The sequence below is a fragment of the Charadrius vociferus genome, unplaced genomic scaffold (genome assembly GCF_000708025.1).
Source record: "Charadrius vociferus isolate BGI_N301 unplaced genomic scaffold, ASM70802v2 scaffold163, whole genome shotgun sequence".
In the NCBI taxonomy this organism is placed as follows: Eukaryota; Metazoa; Chordata; class Aves; order Charadriiformes; family Charadriidae; genus Charadrius; species Charadrius vociferus.
Window position 1 is genome coordinate 5,095,836 of NW_009648332.1, and position 11,020 is coordinate 5,106,855.

Below are 11,020 nucleotides of genomic sequence, written 5' to 3' on the forward strand. Positions count from 1 at the left end.
TCCCAGTTAGGACTTCGCTGGCACTAGAGACAGATGTGTCCAGAATATAACTTATTTGAATCATCAGAGTAAGACTTTCCTGTGTATTAAAAAAAGGACTAGAGTTGGGGATTGGAAGGATCATGCATCTAATCACTGAGACAGTAACGACTGTCATAAAAAGAGGCTGAATTGATGTTTTCAGGGGCATTTGGTTTCATTATTAAAGAGCTAACAAAAGAAATACAGAGACTGCATTATCTGGATGGGACGGGCTTCAGCCATCGAACAAAGCCCAGATCAGCCAGCTCCACAAGTTGTCATCTCAGCAGAGCACATTAATAAAGGCAGGTTGCCCCTGGGACCCCAGGTCTCTGCTGACAGCTGAAGAATGGGAAAAGCCAGGTATTACATGCCCTCTTCCAAGCCTGTATACGAGTGAGGTGGTGTAAGCGGTCTCCTCTTCCCATTCTTTCCAGAGTTCTCCATTTTTCTCATTCTGTTTCCCCTGACAGGAATTCAAAACAAAAGAGGAATTGGAAATGTCAAATAATCTATTTCTTTCACCACACTGTAACTAGAAGGGGGAAGATTTAGGGGGAGGGAGGAGATGGCAGAAGTATTCATGGGCCGTAATGTGCCAGCTCCAAAAAATGGCCCCTGAGTTTGTGCTTTTCAGATTTTTTGAGATGAATATTTGTGGGTTTTACATAGGAAAAACAAGGTATTTTTCCCCTCTACCCACATTCTGGGAATTTTTTTAGTGCAATAAGGTCAATGTTGGCACCCAACTTGTTTGATACCAACCCAAAGTTCAGCTACATTACAAACAGGTGAAAACAGAGTTTTTAACGACAAGGTCTGGCCCACCCTAATAATACAGCTGTGCTCCTCCCCCTGACCTGTACTAACAACAGGGTAGGTGAAAGACTGCCTTCCTTAAACAATATGGAAGACACAAACACAACTTCAGCCTCGCCATGCAGACCAAGATAGAATTCACAGCTGCCTCCTAATTTTAAAAATCCCCCCACTGCAGGCATCAAAGCCTCAAAGCCAAATTTTCCCTGCATGCTTCTACCCAGGCACCAATATGTTCCCAGTGCTGCAGAAAGCACAGTCTCTCTCATCAAGCAAACCTCTTCTACAGCCCAAGTTACACAGGTCAGCCTCTTTACTGCATTACTAAACCTATTCTGGTTGTCTGTTCTGCTTTATGGCACTGGCAATTTCCTTTCAGAAGTCCAACATTTTCCCTTGGCTTCTGATTTAATTTTCCAAAGCATTTTCACCATGCTATCAGGAGCAACTTCACACTGAACCCTCCCATCTTCCTTCTCTGGTGCTGCATTCCTACCGGTCGGGGATGGACAGGTGCTTTCGGACGCACTACAGACCCACAAAAAGCAGGAAATCTTCTGTCCAGCTGAGGATGAAAATAGTTCCCTGCCCTGGCATTTGACCTCAAATCCAGAGTAACGCGTGATTTTGGGAGGGGGAGGGAGACCCTTATACTGGGTTTTCAACAAATGTCATCTAAGGCAGGACCTGAGCCAGATGTCACATGTAGATGACAACATAGTGCTGCTCAGGAAACATCTAATATAGCCTATAAGGGGAGGGGAATATTATTTTTTTGTGTGATGTGTTTTTAAAGTGTGGGGGAAGTGAAGGGGGAGAAGGCAAGGAGCCCTATTCAGAACTAGAGAGTTCAACAAATGATTTCTACAAAGAAAAATGCTATTCTTTTTATGCCAGCACCTTTTAGTTGTAGGACTTAAAAGAGTTTGGGGTTCTTTGTTAACCACTTGGACTGATGCCCAACAGTTGTTTTCATTTATCCTCGACATTTTCAACTGCTCCAATTGAAGTGAGATAAAGTAGCAGAAAGAAAAATAAACGGGCTTTCTTTCTCCCCTCTTTCCCCAGCCGCTTGGGTCACCGTTCTGCCTTGTTTTATGGAGATCTGAACGGGTGCCGTTCGAGCCGGCCGAGCAGACGCGGAGGGTGAGGCAGGAAGGACAGCCTGCGGTTGCGGCGAGGGGCTCGCAGCACTCGGGTGCACCTCCCAGCTCTGCTACAGCCTTCCTGCGCTGTTTTTGCCAAGTCACTTCACCTCTCTATGCCTCAATTCCTCATCTGAAAAAGAAGATCTCACTCCTTTTTTCTCATCTTGTACCAGCTTTGTGTCTACAGTCCGGAAGGTTTTTCAGGCCACGGTAATCTCTTACTACCTGTTTCTTGCCCTGCCTAAAACAATGGGGCTTTGGTCTGTGCAAATACTTAGTTAACAGAAAAATTTAGCTAATAACAAGAGTACTTGTCCAGATCTGCATGTCCTCTGGGTTTGCCTTAGCTTCCTCATGGCCAGAGCTGTTGGAACAGTTTTAATCACTCTGTGAATATACTTGACAGCTTTGAATCAAACCCAAACCCAAATTGAAAACTGATTTGAATTGTTAAATATTTCTTTTCAAACCCAGAACTGAACCTACACTCTTACTTTGAAGACTATATGGGACTCAAAAAAACCCAACCAACAGAGCAAAACTTTCTCTGTAGCTGGACCAGAACTCAAGTTAAAAAATGGCTGGTTTGAGTCCATAACAGATTTATTTCCTTGATGATTTCAGTTCCCTGTTATTCATCTTATCATGTTAGCTGAAGTTATTAGGAAATCCAACATTATTTGTGTAAAAATGAATAATTCCTGAAAGCTTTAAAGACTTTGGCATAAACGGTTACTTGATACAAACTTGTTATGAAATTTCATGGTCACTGGTAGTAAGTCTTCCATGTAGAAACCTTTGGTCAACTAATTAGGGAGAAAACACAACTAATAAACAACAAAGAAACAACCTGTGAGTGGCAAGCCCTTCCCTGAAACCATCAAAAGAGATAAAAATAACAAAGGTCAGCCTGACAGAAATGGTGTTTGGATATCTGCTTTTCCAGCTCAGTTCTGGCTGCTGATGTGCCTAAGTTACGGTGCTTGGATTTGAGTTCCTCTCAGTTTTGGTTAAAAAAAAGGTAAAGAGAAGCTTGGGATGTTGTGTTCCAGACAGTGAGGTGAACAGAAACAATAAAACCCAGACACGGAGCCAAAAGGGTTCCGAGAAAGAGTCATCCCAATGTCTTGCCCTATCTTGAGAGATAGGATATTATGCCTTGCTCTGGATTGCTAAGAAAAGCTGTCCCCTGTTAACAGAGGTGTGCCAGATATCAGGTCATTCCTGTTGGGGAGCCAGAGGCAGCGCAGCACAAATGCTCATCGTGCCTTGTTTATAGCTGGCCAGGGAGTCTGGCGAACCTTTATCGTGCTAGCTAGAACCAGTTGGAATTTCTTCCCTCAATTCAGTTACATTTTTTGACCAAGTCTTATGATCCAGCACCAAGTATACATTATGTTTTTTCTTCTGGTTTTCTTAGTTTGACTTTGAAATGAAAAGTTCTGAAAAAAAAAAAAAAAAAAAAAGAAGAATCCAAACATTTTACTTTGATTTTCATGAGGTGTTGGTGTTACTTACCAGTCAGTCTTGTGTATTTAGGTACAGTCTCTTTATGGACTTTGATCTCTGCAACTGCAGACAGCCACTGTCAGAAGCCAAAATCATTACAGATTATCTCACATATGAGACAGGCGTGCACGCGACTGTGCTCTTCTTGGAAACCTTCTGCCTGCTGCTGTTTTCATAATCATAAAATCGAGGCTGTGTTGAGTGAACAGCACAGCCTTGGTTTTGACTGGACAAAGAGAGAAAAGAAGAGAAAAGAAACAGGCCTGGGAAAAGCCCAGGTATGCCAAATGCCTGCAATTACCTGCCTCTGCCCTTCCTTTCGCCATCTGTGAACAAGTAGTGACGAGTGACTGCAAGGACTGGAGTTATTAATCTACAGCTCAGATGAATTAATTCCATTTTAGCTGGAAAAAAAATGTTCCCAAACATCCAAGGCTAGGCCAGCAAAATTAAGCAAAAGCAGGAGAAGAGGGAAGAGAACAGCCATTGCTCCAAAAATCGTCCTATCTTCTTCATTCTTACTCTCAACCCATCCAGGGAACAACTTCAGTCTCAGCCCTATCTGAGCCTTTTGCAGCCACCAGAATAAGTGTCTGGATGATGTGACACAGTAGCCAGTGGGCCAGGATCAGAGTGTTCCTGTGCAGATTCTCTCTCCTGTGTAATATTTGAGATTTTTTCCCCTAGGTGGGGCTGTAAAACACATTGCCCACCACTTATCAGGTAAAAAGAAGAGCAGCCTTCCTCTCTACAGGAGACATTTCTAGGACTGCCTTTTGTGAGCACTGTGATAAGGTTAGTTTTGCCATGCCAGAAAAGAGGTGCACAGAGTGCAACTGTGCACGGTATGACAACCCCAGTTCAGGCTGCCCTCCCACTGGTGAAGAAAGAGAAGTCTGAAGTTGACAGTGAATCCCTGCTCAGGTGTTGTTCATTGCTCAGATAGAAAAAGACAATCAGACAAGATTATTGAAGACATTCTCTTTAGGAAATAGGAAGGTTTCTAGAGGTAGTAACAGCTGTCTGTCTCCTAAGGAAGGCACAGCCATTCATGAAAGCATAAAGCCCATCTTCCCTCCATATCCTTCTCTCCCAGCACCCCCAGCTTCACAGCAGCTCTGCCAAATCTGTGCTACCTACAGGGCTGACATGGCCAGACCCAAGGCGCTGTGCCTTGTGACAGAGATAAGGCCGGTGGTGTTAGAGCAGATGTCTTCCGTCTCCCCCGCTCCCTTCCTTGTTTGTTTGTTACCGTGACCCATAAGCTGTTTCCACTCCGCTAAGTGGCTGGTGAATCACTGCAACCCACTGCGTTGGGAAGATAAAGGCAGTATCCGGAGCACCGCATGATCAAATGTGCCCAGACACCTGATAAAATCCTCCCTCCACCTCTCCTCCTCATGGAGGGTCTGTAGGCAGTCCCTCCTGCAGGCATCTGTTTACGTGGCCGTGTTTGAAGCCCTCTTCTGTGACACCTTTGTGGAGACTGGCTGGCTTGGGCTAAATCCTCCACGATAATTCTTTGGTCTTCCCCCTCTTCTGCTTTCAGTGGTGAAGATGGGGTCAGTGACTTGTGAAAATATGCCAAACCGGATCAGGTGATCGTGTAGGATTAGGTGCAGTTCCCCACTGGGTGTCAAATCCCAGCACACCCACTGCTAGCCCATTATATTTTAATGGGAGGAGGATGATAAGTCAACACTTCAAAGAGAGAAAGAGGGCTGCAGAGAGCTTCCTGGATTCCTCTTTAAGGGGACGAAAGAATCAGCCTTAATTGAATTCACTTCTTATCTGATTCCATCATTTTTGCTTCATGAAAGTGGGAGGCTAAAATGGACAAGAAGAATGGCACAGGAAGAGTCTGAAAGAGAAAACAGTTCTTCCCTGTTGCTGCTTGTCCCCTTTGTGATTTTCTTCCTTCGCCTTGGATGGATAAAATGACACAAACCTGCCAAAACCTGCACAGAGTCAGATTCTTATCTCCACCCTCCATTACCACAGCTTTGTCCCTTGTAGTTTGCCAGACCCTGCTCTTTGACTTTTGCCCCTTTGCTCCTGTACCTGAAAGGAGAGTTAAGAGAGTTGACCTCTTTTGGACTTGCTGCCACCTAGACAGGTATAATTTGGCATTTATGTCATTGAGCTGGGAAATAGGCACAGATTTTGGCTCTTAGGTTGCACCTCAAGTGATTTGCAAGGCTCTCAGCTGAGAAGGAAAACACTGACTTTACTCATAGCAAAAGTAATAGCCAAGGGCAGACTTGCAAGGATTTATGTTGCACAAGTGTTTTCTCAAAGCCACGAAGGCTTTTTTTCACTGAGTGAAGAGGCATGTGTCTTTCTGAGTTTGCCAGTATGGGAAGTAAAATGACAAAGCCAGTGAAGATGGAGCGGCAGTCGTAAAAGTATGTGGTGAGAGGTAAATGTCGGCTTCTCCCCATAATCTTTACTGCGGCCTGCTCACGCTTGTTCACACAACAAACTTGTCTCCACTAGGTTTTCACCTCAGGCCAGGTGCCTCATGAAAGTGAACCCCTGAGGAACACCGTGTGTTCTCGTAGTGGAGGCACAGCCTGAACCTCTACGTTGCCTTCCTGACGTACCACCAGATGCAACGGGCTGGGCAAGAAGAACAGGAGAAAAACCAAAGTAGGCAAAACCCAAAGGTTACTGCCACAGACTAGCTTTAAGCTCATCAATTACTGTGCCAGTAAAGCATGGTTTGTTTGTCTTTTCTTCTTCTTTTTTTTTTTTTTTTTTAAGAAGAACTCCCATTTCCTGTCCCTCTGGGGGGAATTTCTTCAAAGCCCATTGTTAGAGAAGCCATCACAAAAGGAACTACTTGGCATTGAAGCTGACCCTGATTTAACATCCGGAGTCAGATTCGTGAACAACTATTTTACCCTAAAGGTAACTGTTGCTGTCCTGTCACAGACACAGATGGTGAGATCACACTGCTGGTTCTGCTGCACTATGTTTGGCAGAGGTGTGGATTAAGAAATATTAAAAGAGATATTTTTATCTCTCTAGTATCTTTTGTGTCTCCCTCCATCATACACTGAAATCATGTACGTTCTGCTACTTGGAAGAAATATGAAAGTTAGGAGCAGTAGCTCCTGGGGAGAATGGGAATGAGGGCAACATTCTGCTGTGAAGAAGGGGAATGGCATGATAAAAAGGTCTGGGTGAGGTGGGCCAAGTGTGCAGTCAACATACAGCTCTCACAGAACTAGGAGATCATCTTGGTGAAAGCAAAAAGGCATCACTGAGTGCACTTCCAAACTAATACAGAATAACTGAGGTGCAGCAGCTGGATAAAGGAAAACCCAACAAAAATGTCAGAAGGATTTACTTTTAGACTGGCTTCGCAAGGAAATGAAACTTGTGAGCCTGTCCTGTTTGTGTCTCTGTCCATGACATGAAATACAAGATAGTATTTCACAATAATTTTTAAGTCTGTCTGCTTCTTCCAGCCAAATTTAGTACAGATGTGGAAAAATAAAAAATTATATTCTTGCCTATTTCTTGAGCAGAGGTCACTGGGTAGAGGCAAATCACTTATAAAAGGACGGCATGGATATTTCCACCCTAACCATTGGAAAATCCACATTAGTGTGTCACCCTTGAAGCACAAGTTCACAGGATTTCATCGGAAGTGATGCTCATGGCACACTCTTTTTTAAACTAACACAGACTTAGATCATGAAACAAGTTCTCAATAATGTCAGGATTTTGCCCTTAGTGGAGATACCAAAAGGTCAGATTAGCCAAAGCCAGTTCCATATAAATGTGATGGAAAACATGATGAGTGAAGGCAACACAAGGTAAATCCTCAAAATCCCCAGAACTGAGTAAAACATGCACAGTGAGAAAAAAAAAAACCCATCATTTCAGTCCTACATACTCAGGTTATAAAACTGCACCAGGTTTTGTAATGTAAGAATCCATATAGGATTGGAGTGCATGCATTCCCACATCCAGATTACAGGTACGCTACATACTGGTTAAAAACTCTACACATTTTACAAACTCTTCTGCTTCTAGAAATGAACTAGCAAGGAAGAAGCCACTCGTAACCAGGACAGACTGGGCACTCTCTAAACGTCCTAATCCAAGCTGTTGGTTCATTCAAATACCTCTCATAGAGCAACCTGACTGGAAGTGGATGTGTGAGCATTTCCTTACAGCTGAGGAGACCTGACACTACTCTTCCAGTAACTCATCGGACTAATATGGTGATTTGTGGGAAATCTAGGTGTTAGACTGGGAAAAAAGATACACAACTGTAAAATTATGTCTCCCTTTCCCTAATAGGCATGTGCTGCTCAGTGTACCGTAAGTGTTGGGTGGGAAGGATTCATAGTGGCATGGAAGGAACAAAGGAAAATGAAAATGAAAATGAAAGGGGCAGAGTGTTCAGATATTAAATGATTCCATTTTACACTGCTGATGCAATCTGAGCAAACCAGCAATTTCCTTTCGGCCTCCGTTTTATGAGCGATCCTATTCAAGCTTTGATAATAAAAGGAACACAGGTGGGTAATTAAGGAGGTGTGAAACACGAACGAATAGCCAGCTTTCTGCTCGTGCTTTTCGCAGTGTGTTCTGGAAGGCTATCTGCATCGAAGTGCTGAGTGATTGAGTGACCTCACAGACTGACCTGGGGACTAATTTTCTTCCAAAACAGAGCAAAACTCAAAAGGTTTCTGTAAAAATTTTGCTCTAAAAATTGCCGGCAGGCTTCCCATTCCAAAAACCGTTTAGTAACAACACTACCTAACTTGTAATCATGCTTTTCATAGATCGCAGCAGAACACAGACACATCCATACTGGGTCAAACCAAAGGTCCATCTAGCACAAGATGCATCTGGCAGTAGTCAGTGATGGATGTTTAGCGAAAAGTATAATTGGGCAAGTATAGACTAATCCTTCCCCTCACGTTGCCTCTCAGTTCTTGGTTTACAGACTTACTGGAGAGGTTGCATTTTAACCAGCAAGTTTCGTAGCCTTCTATGGAGCTCTCCTCCACAACTCAATGGGAATTCACCATCTACACACCAACCTGAGCACTATCCCTCTGAAAACTTGCACAGATAGCTTCTATCTCCTTTGGTGATTTTTTTTTTCTGTTTCAGTCTCCTGGGAGAAATGGAGTCCTGCTTGCCTTTCGAGTGAGGTCCTGAGTGAGTCATCTTGATTTGGACTATGAGATTACATTCCAGCAACGGTGATTTTAATTTTTCAGCAATTCCACAGTTGCACAAGCTTCAGAGTCACCCATAAGGATAAAACTCAGAAACCCTCACTCTAAAAATACAGATCACTCATCAGAAATACAGTAACACCTGCAGTGTAAAACCAGAGAAAGCCATGCAGTTGCATGCTCTTGTACAGTCCGAAGTTCTGTCTAGTTCGAGGGCACAATTTACACAGGACTAAACATTTTGATTTACCTGGCTATGAAAATACATATATTTTTAATATGTGTAATATGTTTTAACATGTATTGACAGATAAACGTCTATTAATATGTTTAAATATATTACATATACTACCTAAATATTACATATGCACATAGGAGAGGAGAGAGTGCTAACTGCTTTTTTTTATTTTGTTGACCAGACCCACAATGAACAATGTACTTAATCCATCTCAGACATCAATTTTCTTCCATATTAATTTTTCTAATATTCAACTCAGACAAACCTTATTTGAAACTATTCAGAGTCAACAACAGAAAAGTTTCACTTAGAAAACAGTAAAATGAAATGAATTGAGATTTTTTTTTTCCTTCTTCCTGATAAAAACACCTTGTTGAACAAGCAGCACAACATACCCATATATGCTGTCTTCCTCAAAAGATCATCCTCCTAAGTCTGCCAGAAAATCTTACAAAGGCCAAATACGGAGGACACAAGCAGCTATACTGAGTGACAAAGCCAGTAGCCAGCGTGCAAAGAAGCAGAAAAAGGCAACTACTGTAAAGTCTCTCCTCCACCCTTCAAGCTCTCAGTAAGCAGCAGAGCTTCCTTTGGACAAATCATGTTTAAGAGTCTGTGCTGAACTTCTCCTCTGCTGATGTGCCCAAACCCTTTTTCAGATGTTTATCCTTGAGAACTGAGTGTGTACAGTCAGGTGAATGACACGGGGCAGAAGCAGGCTAATAGATCACCTCCACCTTTGGTTCTTGTGCTTTTTCCTCACCCAATTAAACTCCCAGATGTATGACACCCATACACAATGCCAACAAAGCATGGAGAGCTGCAGTTAAACATCAAGGAGGAGCCTCCCTACTTCTGGAAAGGTCAAGTTTGGCTTGTTCTCTTTGTTGGTCTATTTTGGTACATGTGAAAGTAAATCTAAGATCAGTGGCGCTGTGGCTCACTGCCTCCCTAACCATTTCTCACATTCATGGACAACATGGGACCCAAGAAAAGGAAAAGGAAATGAAGCCTGAGCTTTCGAGAGCTAGATCTTTACAATTACTCCATATGCAGTTTCCATCTGACTTGTGGGGCTAAAAGGATTTATCTCCTCTTAACTTCTGCCCATATCACTGAACTTCCAAGTTTGCAGGTTTTACTGGAAACCACGACCCAAACTCTGCTTTGATTTCTACATTGTTATTTCAGGTTTGTATTTTGTTTTTCTGGGGCTTTTTTTGTTTGTTTTCCTAAAGACTACTGCAGGATGCAGCAAAGTCTCTAAGCCACAGAAATAAAGCTAGATGGTAAAGCTGATGTCTAGATGTTCCTTCTGGGCGCTAACTCGCTGGCATCCTTTCCCAGGGATAAATTTTGAGGCTAACTGATGACAGTCAGCTAAAAATTTGCTATGTGTTCTAGCCCTCCTGTCCATGGCTTAGCAGTGATGGTTTTAAATGGGCAAGTCACAGTTGTAATTAATCCAACCAGAGCACAGTGATATGGCCACAAGAAAAAATAATTTCAGAGTGCCTATATACTGTTCCCAGGGTTAATTATCAGGACTTATAAAAAAACATGGATGTGTGTGTTTTGGTCTTTCTTCCTCACCCCAGTCCTTGCAAACTGGCACCTCCTCCATTTCTGTAAAGGTCCCTCCTATAATGAAATGAGTACAAGAATGCCATTCCCGTGCATGTCCTTCTCATCACCTAAAGTGTGGAAAGGTGGGTAATTACAAAGTGACCCCAATGGCTCCACAGAGAACTATAATCTTGAGATTAAGTCTATTTAGGAAGCCTGATACCAAATATCCAACTGCATCAGAGTAAAAACAAAATTCCCTACTGACTATCTCTGCTCATAAAAGTGATTTAGATTGCTTCTCCCCATACATGAGTTCTCTGCTGGCCGTCTGAATCAATTAACAAAGCAAATAATAGATTGCAATGTTTTTCTTTCCAGCCAGGTTTGTGCTTTTTATGAGTGAGCAGTTAAAACATACATCTGAAAATGTAAAATCCTGCAACCTCAGAGGTCTCTCAGCTGCTGAGTGAAAAAGAACCAGCAAAGCTCATTTGCAGGGAACGGCAACCAAA